Source organism: Orcinus orca, chromosome 3 (genome assembly GCF_937001465.1).
Source record: "Orcinus orca chromosome 3, mOrcOrc1.1, whole genome shotgun sequence".
In the NCBI taxonomy this organism is placed as follows: Eukaryota; Metazoa; Chordata; class Mammalia; order Artiodactyla; family Delphinidae; genus Orcinus; species Orcinus orca.
Window position 1 is genome coordinate 88,711,511 of NC_064561.1, and position 17,493 is coordinate 88,729,003.

Below are 17,493 nucleotides of genomic sequence, written 5' to 3' on the forward strand. Positions count from 1 at the left end.
AATTTGAAGAATACCAAATTTATTTTGCAATTTATTTAGCTGTAAAAGGTAAAATATAAAAGCTTAATTATATGCATAAGTGACAATTCCAAATGATTCTTATATATGTCAATCTCCTTTGAGATATATCTATATATTTGTTATTTTAATGGAAACAACAAATTAAATTTACTGAAAATGTATTTTAGGGAACCAATTATTTACTCATTCACCCTCTTGAAAAAATAGTTGCTAAATACTTGTGCTTTGTGCTAAACTCTTTGGGAGGGAAGATATCAAGTGAGACTTCAACTCTCCAAGGAGTTTGAAAAGCATTAGTGGAGAAAGACTTCTAATGTTGCTTTTTGTTGTAGATTGAATTTATTTCTCTGTTTCATTGTTAATATAAAGGACATAGAGAAGTATTTTTTTAAATCTACAGAAGTGCAGAGAAAGTAGAGATCTCAAGTGAATGGAATAATCAGAGATGTTTTCAAGGAGGAGTTCATCCGAACCAGGGGTTACCAACATAAAGGTCTACAGGGTACAGGAGAGTGACATAAATGAACAAAGTGGGTAAACCATTTCTAAGAGAAAGGGAAGTGGCAGAGACTAAGGAAAAAGGGAGAGTGTGTGTTCTTTTTAAAAGGAAAAACCTTTCCTTAGTTTTGGCTAATTATAATCCTTATGTGGCAAAGGCTTCTGATTTCTCAAGAGAAGCCACAACTCTGGATTTTTAGGTGCAATCTCCATCCTTTCAAATTTGGAAAAATTATATATATATGCAAACATAAGTTATATATCTATATATAATTTGTAAAATTATATATAATATACAAACTGATTGTATTATTTATATAAACTCATATATGTGTAAGTGTGTGTATATACAAACACAAAAACAATCAGTTTTTTAAAAAATATACCTAAAGCCATATTTGACCTACATACAGTTTCCAATCTCAACACTATATCATGGCTTTGGTTAGATGGCTGAATGTAAAAAAAAAATGGAGAAGAGAGAGCTCTCTAGGAGAAAAAATCATATGGGGAAGGGCGAGGGAAGGTCAGTTGACATTAAGAGGTCTCAGTTGACTTGTGTGTGTGTGTTTATTTGTGTTTACATATACAATGGAGCCAGAATTAGATATTGACGGTAGAACACATGGTTATTGACTACCATAATAATGAGTTTGGAACTTTTTTGAAAGCCCTAGAAACTGCCAAAAGGTTTTCAGGAAAGGAGTGACTCCATACAATGACCTTGTAGGATTTACTAGATTAGAGGCTCCAAACATAGAGACCTCTCAGCTTCCTACTGTACTAGCTTAGCAATAAAGTGACTGCAGCCTGACCTGAAATAGTAACTAGAGCCATGGAGGGGAAGGAGTGGACAGGAGAGACACTGTCATGGAACAGGACTTGAAAACTGAATAGATGTAAGGAGAGGTTTAAAGGAGATTACAAGATTTATTCTCAAATTTCTTGTCTTTTTGCCTGTGAAGATGTAGAGCCATTAATGTTAAGACAAAAGGCTATGAACTGGTATAAGCAGATATTTATGGATTAACTTTAAGCATGTTAAAATGGTAGTGTTTACAAAGTCCTCAAGTCTAACTTTGGAGACATTTTGAAATCAGTTTTAAGCCATAACTGAGGTGGAAATAATGTGAACACATAATTTATTTTATTTCTTATTGTATTTAAAAATATGAATACAATTCTTTTTTGTCAATTAAATTGAATTTTAAAATTCTGATTGATTACCTTCTAAGAGACAGACAATGAGCGCTTATGCAAACAACTCACACTTCCAGTTTTGTTTTGAGAAGGTCTCCATTACTATAGATAAGCCTAGTAAAATATGACCCTTAAAAAATTAACTAAACATTATGTTTTGAATTTTATCTCTGTGGGGTACAAAAAGAAGAGTATTCATTTTTGTCATAGCACTTTTGAGATCACTTCCCATGCAAGTACTTTTTTCGTCAAATAGACTCTTCTGGATCATTTTTGGCACTCTAGACTTGGGACCAAGCAACTGTAATGCCTCAGAGAGACAGTGCTATCATTGAATGTCCTAAAATGTCAGGTGGATCGATGAGCAACTGGAGTAGTTGTGAAGCAACTGTTTTATTTTGAAAAAGAAACTGAGCTTGCAACAAATAACACATCTACAATCAGATGACTACCAAAAAAACTGGTCATATCGACCTAATATTAGTGTTTTTCCAAACTCTGTATTATATAAACTTTGCTCAGTTGGGAAAGCTGAGACTTTCTGATTAACTGGTTATTGTATCAGAGTCTAGGCAAAATATGTTTCTTTTTCTTTTACATTGTGGTGAGCACTCAGTTTCTCCTCTCAATCTGGAAACATTAGTGTTTCTGTTTTAGTTACCTTCCGGAATTAGTTATTTGATACTTTCTTCTCTTTGTTGTTCTACTTCCCAGATTTTTTTAAACTTTGTCTTCCAGAATTTCTTCTGATCTTTGTTGTTGTATTGTTTTGTGTATTCATTTTCAAGGGAATTTTTCTTATCAAAGTATTCTCTTTTTGCAGGTATAGCTCCTGTTCCTGTTTAATGGATGCAATTTAGTTTCTAAGGCTATTACATATTTTTTCTTTTTGTGGGGGGCACATAGTTTTCTTCTGCTATCTTCAATGACTCTTTTCTGATTTCTTTCTTTTTTTTTGTTTTTTTTTCTAACCTTTGTATTTCATGTTAAAAGCTTTGTTTTAATGTCTTGTAATCCTTGACTGTTCCTTTATAGTTAACGGGAAGTGAAGCACTGCAAAGATGTTTACAAATTCTATTTGCATAGGTGGGCTTTGTCCACTAATGGCTTTACTGTAGAATAAACTTGTTTAGCCATTTCATTTGGAAACTCTAATTACTGGCATCTATAGATTTTGTCTCTTGTCCCAGTCAGTTTCCTAGAAAAGTCTTTAGTCCAGAGATAAGCAAACTTTTTCTATCGAAGTCCAGAGAGCAAATATTTTACACTTTATCAGTTAGATAGTCTTTGCTGTGACTATTCAATTCTGTCACGGTAGCACAGAAGCAGACACAGACAATACAAAATGAAGGATGTGGCTGTGTTGAAATAAGACTTTACTATTATGTAAACAGTCATCAGGCCATTGTTTCCAACCCCTGTTCGAATCTCCTGCTGTGGGCTATAAACTTGAGTACCAAGGTTGTGTCTAGTGAAAGAAGGGGACCAGAGACATGGCCACTTAACGTGGTCTTTTAATAAATCCCTCTGTTTTCATTACGATATCCCATCCTCACCTGTAACTTGTGTATTCGGGATTAAAGTGTTTCTACCAATCCCCAGAAAGTAAATTTCCAGTCTTCGGCTGTGAAGGGTACTGGGGAACAACCAACTTTACAGAGTGTGGCATATGGTCTCAGAGGCATTCAAACAGTACACCTGTTTCCAGCAATGACCTATTCCGCTAATATCAGCTGTACCTGGTGCCTTCAATCCTGAGCCTTTCCAGGGCTCTACATCACAAATGAGCTTGGAGCTGGCCTCCCCCATTGCTGGTTTACGTTTTTTTCTGATCTGCATTACCACCTATAAGTCAATAACATCCATCCAAATGTTTTCTGGTTTCCAATATTGCGTTGCTGTATTTGTCTCTCCTGTTTTCTTTGTACTTTCAGGTTTTTACTTTTCAAAAATCCTTTAACTGACATTTTAGTAGAGATTCTGATGGGATTAGCAGTGAATATGTGTGATGAGTGTTCCATGTTTAACTGGAGCCTTCAGAAAATAGATAGATAGATAGATATTCTGATCTTTGATATTCTGGTCTTAATGTCATCCATTTGCAACTGTAATATCATTACAATCAAGAGTCTACTTTTACATGTAGGTTTACTTGATACTTTACTTGATCTTGAAGATATTTCATGTCTCTGAAATACGAGATGGCAAACTACAGTTTATAGTTTTTACTCTTTCAATTTCCAAGTGAAAAAAAAGATTGCTTCAAAGTAGGATAAACACAGTTTTATATATTCACCCCAGTTAGTTTTATATATTCTACCTTCCCTCATGCCCCAGGTCACTAAAATCCCCACTTTCCAATACTTTCATAAAATGAAGTCAATAACTTTATATCTTTTCCACAGGCTATTCCCCCAACTATGAACACTAGGCAGGTGTTCACACTCATTTAATATTGAAATAGAATGAATAAGCATTCATTCTACTGTGGGAAACCTTGAGCCCTCCTAATGCAGCTTACACATCTCTCTTCATCCTTCTTCTCTATCCTATTCCTCTTTTATGCTCTCTGTCTTATCTCTTGATTCCTTTTCTATGTCCATTCTTTTTTTTTTTGGCCGATCATTATTATGACTCATATTAGTTTTCTATTTCTGTATAACAAATTACCACAAACTTGATGGCTTAAAGCAACACCCATTTATTAGCTCACAGATGTACAGACTTGAGTAAGCTAGACTGGATTCTATGCTCCGGGCTAAAATCATGGTGCTGGCTGGAGTCTCTGGGAAAGAATCCACTTTCAAGCTCATTTATGTTGGCAGAATTCAGTTCTTTGCAGTTGTAGGACTGAGGTCTCAGTTTCCTTGTTGGCTGTCAGCCAGGGGCCTCTCTCAATTTCCCAAGGCCATCACATTCCTTCTCACTTGACTGCATTCATCTTCAAAGAAACAATGGTGTGAGTCCTTCTCAGGCTCCATGTTTCTTTGACTTTCTTTTCTGCTACCAGTCAGAGAAAGCCCTCTTCTTTTACAGACTCATGTGATTAGGTCAGATTGACCTGGATAATCTCCCCACCTCAAGAGCAACTAGATGATATACTATAAGCACAGGGGTGATATCTTGATGCATAAGCAGGTTCTGTAGATTAAGTTAGGACATCACTGAAGGGTCATTTTAGAAATTCCACCTATCACACTTCTATTCATTCTATAGAAGTGCCACTGGCAGCAGGAGTATATAATAGGTTTTACTCAAAGTCTGGGTTAGCAGAGAGGACTGAGTTATAACTCAACACGTAGAATGGATTAAAATAGAATATCAGGTATCATTGTCCTGAAAAACTTCTTCCCTATTCCCTGCCTTGGGGAATTTCTTGATGGCCTTGCCTTCAGTTGGGCCCCAGCCTCCAGTGCTTTTGTGGGACTCATCTCCTTTTCTTTTCCTCATATCTCTATTTCCAAATTTAAAGTACCTCAGTGGTTAGATTCTCCAGTTTCCAGATAAAAACTTCCAGATTACTGTTTACTTCCACCAGCAGAACACTATACTTACAAACTCTCTCCGAGACAATTCTCAGACTGTTGGGCAAGTGAGAAAATTCACTTTTCATATCTAAATATGCCTATTAACAAAGTGAAAAATTTCTTCTTAAAAACGACTCTGCTTTTTTCTTATCCCTACCGTTTCAAACCATTTATATGTTCTTATTCTTACAAACTCCTACTCTTATACTCAGGTTTTCTTTAAATTAGTGAACATTAGATAAAATAATACATGTAAACTACTCAGTATATTCTCAGAAACATAGCTAGAAACAAATGTTGGCAAACATTTTTATTGGAGATAGAGTGGAACCGTGGATCGTTTAGAATTCCTCAATTAGCATCATTTAAACAGCTGCCTATATGTAAGGGTGTAGAAATGCATTAAAGCCAGGCAAATAGATGATAATAGTCAAAACCAAAACCAACAAAAACCATAACTCTTTGAGCAAGATCTCTAGCAAGGATTAATGTAATCATCTGGTCATGTTTCACCATTATGTGAGTGGAAACAGCTAGGCAGCCAGTAGAGAGAACACAACTTAACTTAGACTCTCCTGTCTCACTAATTGAAGGTTTTTGTACACCCTCAGGCCAGAGACCTTGTCTCCTGTGTTTTAGGCAATAAGAAGTATGCAGTCAATGCTCAATAAGTAATAATAATTAATATTGAATCTCATTCCCTGGGCAGTACTTCCAGTATTGATGATGTCAGAGAGGATTATGTCTCCCAGGAAAACATGTAGGATAAATTTCCTGGCTGGGCCCCAATTAGAAGGAGAGGAGAAAAAGGAACTGAAGTGTATTATGAAGTAAGTCACAAAGCTCAGGAAAAACTATCACAAACACAGAAGGATACTCAAGTCACTTGTCCTCCTGTCTTTTTGACCTCTTCCCCTTCTTTTAGTTGATGTATGTTTAATTCATAATATAATCAACACCCATAAATCCATAACTTAACCCAAGAAATAAAACAATAGCAAATAATAAACAAATTACCTAATAACAGGAAAACAGAGAGACAGACAAAGAGAACTGATGCTTGCCAAACTTCTGCAGTTGGCTTTGGAGACCCCTTGCTATGCGAAAGTGGGCAACACTTCGGTGCCTGGATGTTGAAGAGAGCTGGGTAGGAGAGATACTGATGAGGGATGTAGGGAGGCTGGGGAGAGAGGATACTCCCAGGAGCTAGAGTAGGAGGGACTTACCAACTAGTATGGAATTAGTTCAGTCACTTAACAGCCTCTCTCCAGAAGTAAGCACCATTGTGAATTTTATATCATTATTCTGTTATGCACATATATAAACACTCATACCCACACACACACACATTTTCCATGATTATTAAGCATTTTATCTTTCAGTAAATTTGTAAAGGACATTAAATGCAGGAGTTTTTATGTAATAAGGAATACCTCTCAGTTTAATTCAAAAATCCAATAAATATGTTTCAGAGCTCTGTTCGGTATGCTGGTAACCGAGAAATGGAATTTTAGGGGACATCATTCCCCCAAGTTCAGTGAAAATGAAACAAACAAAGAAAAAAAATAGACCAACTATATCTCTATCCATCTATCTATCATCTATACATATACACACTCAGGTTCCTTTTCTTTTCTTTTTTTTTGTGGTACGCGGGCCTCTCACTATTGTGGCCTCTCCCGCTGCGGAGCCCAGGTTCCGGACGCGCAGGCTCAGCGGCCATGGCTCACAGGCCCAGCCGCTCCGCAGTATGTGGGATCTTCCCGGACCGGGGCACGAACCTGTGTCCCCTGCATCGGCAGGCGGACTCTCAACCACTGCACCACCAGGGTAAGCCCCACACTGAGGTTTCTTTTAGTTTGAGATCTTTCACTTTACTAATTTTGATCAATCATCAGTGTTTGATGACCTCTAGTCCTCCTCATATCCATGTATTGGTTTGGAGCATGACTAGATTAATGAACCAGCTGAGAAGATCAGCACCTAGTCCTCCCTATCTCTTAGTGGAAAGAGCTGTCTGGATACGAACACATTCATAATGTCATCCTAGGGAATTCAAACCCACCTTACAATATGACCGTTATTCAATCAGCAATAATCTTTGTCACACAAAAATATATCAGATACTGGTTTTATTTCTGTTAAAATTAGTTAAGAAAAGTAAATTTTCAGAGTGTTTTTGTGAAACTGAGAATCAGAGTAGGCCTTTCTTAATAAGTTAGTCCTAGAGATCTGAAGTCAGATATTTGTGGGGAGAGCCTCTATAATTATTTTGAATTTTTGTTGTTGTTGTTGTTGTGAACCTTATGGTTCTTCAGTGTCCTTCTCTGTTAACATTGCCATCACCTAGAATTAGTTTCATGCCTGAACTACTGCATTCCAAGATGGCAAACACAGCTCCATGGTCAATCCTTGCTTCGCTAATGGTAACTCTGATCACATAACAGATGTGAAGCTTAGAGAATAAATATCCTCCATCAGGACCAACGTGCTTTATTTATGTCTATATATATATATATATATATATATATATATATATATATATATATAGACATATATGTATACACATACACACACACATATATATATCTAAAAAGATAATCACAGGGCTTCCCTGGTGACGCAGTGGTTGAGAGTCCGCCTGCCAATGCAGGGGACGCGGGTTCGTGCCCCGGTCCGGGAAGATCCCACATGCCGCGGAGCGGCTGGGCCCGTGAGCCATGGCCGCTGAGTCTGTGCGTCTGGAGCCTATGCTCCACAACGGGAGAGGCCACGGAGAGGCCACAACAGTGAGAGGCCCGCGTACCAAAAAAAGATAATCACAGAAACCAGTTTCCATTTTCTGATCCAATATCAGCTAACTGCTAATTTTCCTTTGAAAACAACAGAAATAAGCATTTCAAATCAGTGTTATTATAAATATCCAAAATGTATGATCATTTTGAAGAAAACACTCTGACACTTCACATAACTTCATTTTAATTCTGAATAAGTCTATCTTCTGACTTTTATTTTGTAGTTAACATCCTGTATTCTGATATGTAGAGCTGACAATATGGGCGACAGTAGATATTGAAAAGTAGATAATATGAAAAAAGCTAGTGGAGTAAATTTACATAAAACATGATAAAGTGAATATTTACCCAACAAATTAACTACTAAAATTTAGCTTAAGGTACACTTAAGATATAGAAATTCTTTAATTTGACAAATACTTCTCTGGCAAGAACTCGGTTGTTTTTGATACTTTCTTTCTATAGGCCATTTTAAACATTTCTTGCTTTGTTTTCTCTCCACTAATTAGTCTTTAAATATCCAATGATATTTCTCAGGATAACAAAGTGAGCTAATCTTTACATTTGAAATTTCAACAACCAGACTGAAAAAAGCTCAAGCAACTTTCCATTCAATAACTTCAGGCCAAGAATTCAGACATAAGTTAACTTATTGTTTACATGCTGTATCCTGCCAAATTCTGGATATAGATTTAGAGAATCTGTGATAGAGAAACCCTTAAATATTTAGTAATTCAATTTCAATTGTAATTTTGGAGGAGGGGATTTGTATGTGATTTTTTCTAAATTAACTTTATGAGAAAATCGTACCTTCTTGACTTTCAGTATAAAGAATAAAGAATGAGTAAAGAATGCTAATGAGGTTTATACTAAAGCTTTCTTTTTGAGGATTTTTTAAAAAAGAAATCTTGCATTATTCTTATTTAATCTCCCTTACTTTGATGATTAGCACAATTAAGTTAACCAAAAAGATCAAGTGTGTATGCATCCTAAATTCAGTCAATGCAGTTCTCTGCTGAATTTCACTCACTGCCTTAAATTGAGAAGAACTGAGGATGAAATGCCTGAGAAGCTCTGTTCCCTTCTCATGGCTGCCACTCTTAGAAGCCTGGCCATAGCAACAGTTTACCTGGCAAAGATGTTCCGAAAACGTTGTGAATTGCCAGACTCTCATCCCCTCTTCTGGGGTTTTCTTGTGAATTGATTTATTTATTAGCACTAGGCATGCTTGCTTTTTAAAATGAGGTATGTTAGTCATTTTGGGAGCAGATGTGTATGACCTCCTGACTCTAAACCCAACAAGTTACAAATGCTCTTCCACACCCACTCTGATAAAGTATTATTTTCTTAAGTCAGTGGCTGAGTGCTGCATCTCCTGAGTCAGAAGAAAATGATGTATGTTTTCCCTTCTGGAAATTTCAATATGTAGCTCTTTTCTGCTTCTCCATACATTTCATTTGTTGAAACTAGATGGAACATTAAGTTTTAAATGTTTTATCAATTTATCAGGAAGAAATCATTTTACAAAATATATATTTTATGGTTAAGGTGTCAGTAAGATTTTTATACTGATTGAAATGTTTTAAAGCTAATTGGGAAAAATTAAGAATTTTAAAACATTTACCTCTGGTAAAATATGAAGGAGTCATTGTTTAATTTTAAAGACAATAGCAAAAGTGGGTTTTACTTAAAACATAATGATGGTTTAAGTCAACTCCCAAGATCCCAAGGCTATTTATTTGCTTGGTTATATAACACACTGAAAGACTTTTCACTAGAAATGATTAATGTTTTATGGTCAGCTGAAGACATTAAAAAACAAATAAGTCATACCATTTTTAACCTCTGTACTTACAGTAATAGGAAAATTTGTAAACCAATTGAAATTGGCCTTTGTAGTTATTCTGCAATTCAGGGTAATTCCAAATATATGCAATCATTCCCAGCTAATTGCCATAGATGGAAGTTCTTGCACTTAGAAATCAGAGCTATTTTAAATATTAATACTCCTTACAGGATGCCTTATTAAAAACTTGTGTCAGTCATGTCAAAACTCCAGTGACTTTGCAATTGGAAGGGTCTCATTGGATCAGGGTAGCAAGTCTAAACATGTACAACTTCTTTCAACAAAAGTCATCCAGTAGTTAAGCTTGGGATACATAGAATCACAAAGCGTTAGGGCATTTCAGGTTTTGTGCAGTTATTGAGCTGATAAATGATTTGCAAAATATTTTAAAGCTTATATCCAATGAACATTTAAAATACTGAACATACATAAAAGTGGAAATAAACCCCAAAAGGTTTTAACTTTTTAAAAAAGTGGAGAGAAAGAGAGCAATTTTCTGAAGTTATTCTTTTATCTGGCAGCCTAGCTAAGAGAGAAGTGCTTTGGAACTGTCCAGGAAAATATATTTGAATTGCATTCTGCAATTTTTCTATGAAAAATTGAATGATGAAATGTCATGAGGTGACCTATGACATGTGGTACAAGAATGGTCTGGGGCAGAGAGCCTCACAAAACCCCATTATTGCTAAGATGAGGAGAACCTCATGTGATTATTGAAACAGAAGTGTGGGCATATTGGTGTGGAATTGTTTACACTTCTTGATATCAATCGGATCTGGCTCTTGGCTCATGGCCTTAAAAAATGTTAGTTAGGGGCTTCCTTGGTGGTGCAGTGGTTGAGAGTCTGCCTGCCGATGCAGGGGACACGGGTTCGTGCCCCAGTCCGGGAAGATCGCACATGCCGTGGAGCGGCTGGGCCCGTGAGCCACGGCCACTGAGCCTGCACGTCCGGAGCCTGTGCTCCACAGCGGAAGAGCCCACAACAGTGAGAGGCCCGCGTACCGCAAAAAAAAATTAAAAAAAAAAAAAAGTTAGTTAAAAGGCTGTGGTGTACCCCTGCAACTGCAAGTGGTTCTGGAGTGTTCTCCAAGGTTCAATGGTAGGATGGACCCAGCAACTCACAGCAACTTTGTTTTAAAGATGATAAATATTCTCTCGGGTAGGGGGAGCGCTATGGAAAGAAACTAGCAGCATGCATATTTTTGTTAGAAGCCAAGGTAATCTTTCAAGCAGGGAATTTGCTGCTGTCAGTGGAAGACTAGACTTATTTATTTATCATTGAGAATTTCCCTTTCTGTAGAGGATGACCATCTAGGGTCCTAAATAAGAGACAGACGTTAACACAGAGCACAGGAGTAAGCATAAATCTACCCATTCCTGTGAGATCTACTGGTTTTGCCTCTAATAAGATAACTTTTTTTTCTCAGAGGCAGGGGGAGATGAATGGATGAGGGTAGGGAGAGAATAGATTTTTCTCCTTAAAACTTAGAAGCTATTTTCATAGAAAAATTATAATACTTCAATCAACTACCATTTATTAAGCCAGGTGCTTTTTATTCTTCACCTATCTAAATGCTCACAAACTGTCAATAGAAGTTAGGTGTTAGTATTCTCATTTTACAGATGCGGACACAGATGCTCACTGACGAAAAACAACTTGCCCAAGATCACATATATACTTGGACCACGGCAGGATTCAAAGCTGGGATGCCAGACTCCAAAGAGCAACACTTCCTCTGACCTGCACTGCTGTCCCTGCTTTCTTGAAGACTTTCCACAAACTCAAGATGTACTTAAAGTTTTCTTAGGTGTGACATGTATTTGGAGATCTCTCAGGCCTAATGCAACCAGTCTCTGTGTAGCATGTTGAGGAAAAGGGATTTCTAAATTAAGAAACATTTTGTTCAAAAGTTTGAAGTTTGATATATTTACAACTTGTCTGTTACTGCTTCCTGATCGTTGTCCACCTCTGTATTGCAGCCTGTTTACACTGCAGACTGAAAGGTTGGTGGTGATCATAGAGACAGCAAAGCACACCAATAAAAACATAAGGTATGTGCATGGGATTATACTTTATAGGTAACTGTAAACACATCGGCTACCCATATCAGTGGAGATGGGAAGGGGTGTATACCTTGTGCCAATATTTCTCATAGGAGCTGAGAATTATCTGAAACTTCAAGTGAAATGGTCTATTTTTTTTTTTCTTTTTTTGCAGTACGTGGGCCTCTCACCGCTGTGGCCTCTCCCGCTGCGGAGCACAGGCTCCGGACACGCAGGCTCAGCAGCCATGGCTCACGGGCCCAGCCGCTCTGCGGCATGTGGGATCTTCCCGGACCGGGGCACGAACCCGCGTCCCCTGCATCAGCAGGCGGACTCTCAACCACTGCGCCACCAGGGAAGCCCAAAATGGTCTATTTTTATCAAGCCATTTTAGTTGGTGATCAGCACCATGACTGTCAAAAAGCATTATTACCTACTCTGTATTTTTAAATGTCCAATTATTCTTTTTCTCTCCTGGACTTTCAGTATTAAATACACTAAAGTGCTGAAGTTTGACTGTATTGATTATAGCCAGCATTAATCTTTCAAAATAAGCATTAGATCTCAAAAGACCTCATTTGAATCAAGTATAAAGAACAAGCGTCTGCTCTTTGGCATTCATGAAACAATATTTCATGCTTTCAGTATATGCACTTTAGAAAACTGTAAAGGCCAAACAGTCCCTCTTTATCATTGTGATTAGACTTGTAAATGCTGTGACAATTAGCTCCTGAAATCCTTCAGGATTCATCCTTGAAAGAAAGAGCCAAGGACTTACATCGTGGAGAGAGGGAGGTGAGGTTTATGTCTCAGGGTATTAAAACATGCATTATGTGTTAGTGGTTGGGAAGAGAAGGGCCTAGACCAACCTTCCTTTGGCTAGTGTGACCGAAGGAAACCCAGGACTCCTGGCTGGACAATATTCACATCAGGTACTATCAGGTACTATGTCTTTCACTGATGTCAATTCAGATGGAGGCATTTAAGGATTGGGGGAATGATTTCAAATCTTTCTTCAGCTTCAACATAAATGGATTCATAGATGGAGTAGAAAATGGAAAGGCAGAGAAAAAAACAAAACAAAACTTGTGTTTTGGAATTACTCAAAATTCTGATTCAGCTCCATGGCCACAGAACCCTTTTCTGCATGTGAATAAAAATGTGTTTTCTCTGGCAAGGTCCTACAGAAGTGTTCTTTTCATGCAGAGGAAATGACCCAGGTATGAAAGTTTTTCTTATTTCTTTGCCATTAAAAATATCCAGTTTAGTGTTTTGGCATGTCTTTTAAATACACATAGCTTGCCATTAGTGACTTGTTAGCTGTTTCAACTTTATGCTATAAAATTTTACCATGAATGAGTCTCTCAAACAGTTAGCCTCTTGATCCTAGTTTGACATTTTAAAGTAAGGTTACCGTGAAGATCGGCATTAATCTAATCAGTTCAAAGACCATAAAGCTATGACCCCAAGGAAAACAGTCACATTGGGTGAAATACCTATTCTATGATTTTCTTTCAGACACCCATATTAAAATGCTTATGTTTTTCAAATTTTGTGATTATAAATCCTTCAATATTTCTCATCATGAATAGAATTACTTCATTCCTCTTGGAGGTGAGTTTATTTAAGTCAGTTTATGGTGTCTGCATAGATGTGGTAGAAAATGGTCAGTCTTTTTGCATGGTGACCATGCTATCATGACTGTGTTTAGGTCAGCCCTCTCTGAAATATTAAGAAGGGAGTGAGTTTGTCTTTGGTGCTTCTCATCTGATTACTTTCATTCTTCTCCCCCTGCCTCTACCATCTACAAAAACACCTGGCTTATACCTTCCTAGTCTTTAGGATGATCAACTGAGGCTGTGTGAATGGTCGCTTAAACTACAATCAGTTTTTTCATTATATTGTGAGCATGGAAAGACTCCTTGTCCTTGGGTGAAATGTCTTAATTTCTGTCAAAACTGGAATTATTGACCTGATATAAAAGAAAGCAAAAACTAAGGGTATTCTTGATTGAGGAGCTCATCTTCTTCTCTAGCTCTCTGTTGCAACCTGAGAAAGAGACACTGTCTATATTCTGTTATAAATTTATTGAATGTTTCATCTCTGTGTTAATCCTAGCACAGAAGTGATGTCCTGAATTCAATTACCAGAATATATTTTTACTGTCTGTGCAGCTGTTTCATAATAAGCAACCCTTCATAGTTAACTGCATCTTTAGACAATTATCTTTAACTAATACACTTTAGTGTGTTATTTATTTAGCAATGTATCATCAAGAAATAAGAGAATCTCTCTAGGAAACCTCTAGTAGTCTCCTATCTGTCTACATTCACCTGGCTATAAGCACCTCCTAAGGTTAATGACCATTCACTTCCACTTTCCATATCTTTTTTTTTTTTTTTTTTTTGCGGTACGCGGGCCTCTCACTGCTGTAGCCTCACCCCTTGCAGAGCACAGGCTCCGGACGCTCAGGCTCAGCAGCCATGGCTCACGGGCCCAGCCGCTCCGCGGCATGTGGGATCTTCCCGGGCCGGGGCACGAACCCGTGTCCCCCGCACTGGCAGGCGGACTCTCAACCACTGCGCCACCAGGGAAGCCCCACTTTCCATATCTTTTGGTAGTTAGTCTTACAAAGAAGTGGATTCCAGGAAATATTGCTCCAAAACGCAGAGGGAATGCGAGTGATTCCAGGCTAACAGGAGTCAGTCCATTAAGGTTTTAAATAAACTCAAAATGGATTAAAGACCTAAATATAAGACCAGATACTATAAAACTGTTAGAGGAAAACACAGGCAGAACACTCTTTGACACAAATCACAGCAGTATCTTTTCCAATCCGTCTCCTAGAGTAGTGGAAATAAAGCCAAAAATAAACAAATGGGACCTAATTAAACTTAAAAAGCTTTTGCACAGCAAAGGAAACCATAAACAAAAATCCAACTCACAGAATGGGAGAAAATATTTGCAAATGATGAGAACGCCAAGGGATTAATCTCCAAAATTTACAAATAACTCATGTGGCTCAATATCTAAGAAACAACCCAATAAAAAATGGGCAGAAGACCTAAATAGACAGTTCTCCAAAGAAGACATACAGATGAACAAGAGGCACATGAAAAGATGTTCAGCATCACTAATTATTAGAGAAATGCAAATCAAAACTACAATGAGGTATCACCTCATGCCGGTTAGAATGGCCATCATCAAAAAATCTACAAACAATAAATGCTGGTGAGGGTGTTGAGAAAAGGGAATCCTCCTATGCTGTTGATGGGAATGTAAATTGGTACAGCCACTATGGAGAACAGTAAGGTGGTTCCTTAAAAAACTAAAAATAGAGCTACCATATGATATAGCAATCCCATTCCTGGGCATATATCTGGAGAAAAACATAGTTCAAAAAGATACACGCACTCCAATGTTCAATGCAGTGCTGTTTACAATAGCCAAAACATGGAAGCAACCTAAATGTCCATCAACAGATGAATGGATAAAGAATGGAATATTACTCAGCCATAAAAAAGAATAAGATAATGCCATTTGCAGCAACACGAATGGACCTGGAGATTATCATATTAAGTGTAGTAAGTCAGACAGAGAAAGACAGACAGTACCATATGATTCCACTTATATGCAGAATCTTAAAAAATGATACGAATGAACTTATTTACAAAACAGAAACACACTCATGGACTTAGAGAACAAACTTATGGTTACCAGGGGGGAAGGGTGTAGGGGAGGGATAGATTGGGAGTTTGGGATTGACATGTACACACAGCTGTATTTAAAATAGATAACCAACAAAGAACTATTGTATAGCACAGGGAACTCTGTTCAATACTCTGTAATAACCTAAATGGGAAAAAAATTTTTAAAGAATGGATGTATGTATAACTGAATCACTTTGCTGTACACCTGAAACTCACACAATATTGTTAATCAACTATACTCCAATATAAAATAATTTTTTTAATAAATACAAATTTTAAAAAATGTCTGTGCTATCAGAAATCACCAGCAATCACTGCATACTATGGCAGATATCCAACAAGAATGATTCTAGGCTCCAGCATATCCTAAACTATAGAGCAATCTGATCCCCGTTATGCTCTGCAGTTGTGGCAACACTCAGATACAGTACACTGGGATCCTCACTCTCTTTTCAGCAGCCCCTCAAGTGTGGTGTTGGAGAGAATTCCTTGGTGAGAAGGAAAGGCTACCTTTTAAGTCTTTACAGCAGAGGCTCAGTAGGGAATATCAGATTAGCATTTTCACCTACATGTTTTATGTCTTGTATATTTCAGTTCACCCAGACATAAGCACAGAGGCTGGCACCTGAAGGCACCTAATACATTTCATGAAATAAACAGACACATAAAAGAGTGCCCTTGACACTTTACTCTTACCATGCTATTTGTGTCTTCCCTTCCTAAATTTGCTACTTAGCGTGTGCTCTTTTCTTCAAATATTTTTTTCTTCCAGAAATGGCTATCCTTTCTCCTAGGTATCCCCAGGCGGCCTCTCCCTCCCTCTGTGTTTATTACTTTATTCTCTCCCTGTGCGAGCTCTGGTAGCCGCACTTTACTGCTCATCTCTGACTGTGCATTCCATCACCAAAATCTGAGGAACTAGATTACAACTTACTTAATGATTAGGTCTGAAATGAATGAAATTAGGGCATTGGTGAAAATCCAAAATATTGTCCATTAAGTTAGATGCACAAACACTTGCACAAGACCTTTATGTCATCAGGTTTGGCTGTTAAAAAGACTCCATTCTTCATCCTGAGTTTTGGAAAAGTTGTGAAGAACTGAGTCTACTAGCTGAATGGCCTTTTTGAAAATAGGGCAGCATTGCAAACATTTCACTACAAACTGTATTTGCTAACATCTATCTTTCCCCATTGCTGTTAGCAAACTTTCTAGTCTTTAAAGCATGGCCACATAAGGGTTAAAAGACTCTCTTACCCAAAGCAGGGTAGGGGCCACCATCTGCATCTGCAATGAGGTGCCCATTTTAGCGGCAAGTTCTTCTCCAATGTGTGTTCTAGATCCCAATGCTATCATCATAGAATCTCTGGGGTTGTTGTTGAAGAAAAAATGAGATAAGATTTTTAAAATGTCAAGCCCAGTGTGAAACATAGAGATATTCAATTTGATAGCTCATTTTACCACAATCAATCAGGCAATACAGTACTTCTACAAACTTACTGTGGTCCAATGGAAAACATGGTATTTTATCTACATCCGCCTTCATTCTCATTGAGAAGATCCTGCATTTCCTGAGAAATATTTCCAACGCTTTCCATCCCTATTGTCACTTCTTCCCAGAGTCTCATCACTGTTCTATGGACTCATTAATATTGCTCCCTTCTCTCAGGCTTCCTGACTTTAGTTCATTTTCCACAATGCTGGTAGAATTCGCTCCTAAAAATAAGCCTTATTAGCACGCTTCCTTCAAATCTTTTGATTGGCTCCTCTTGCCTAGATAAACTGCTTTATTTATTGTAAGTCTCCTTCAAGGTTTTTATTTCCTAATATGCATTGTGAATCTCTAAGATGGG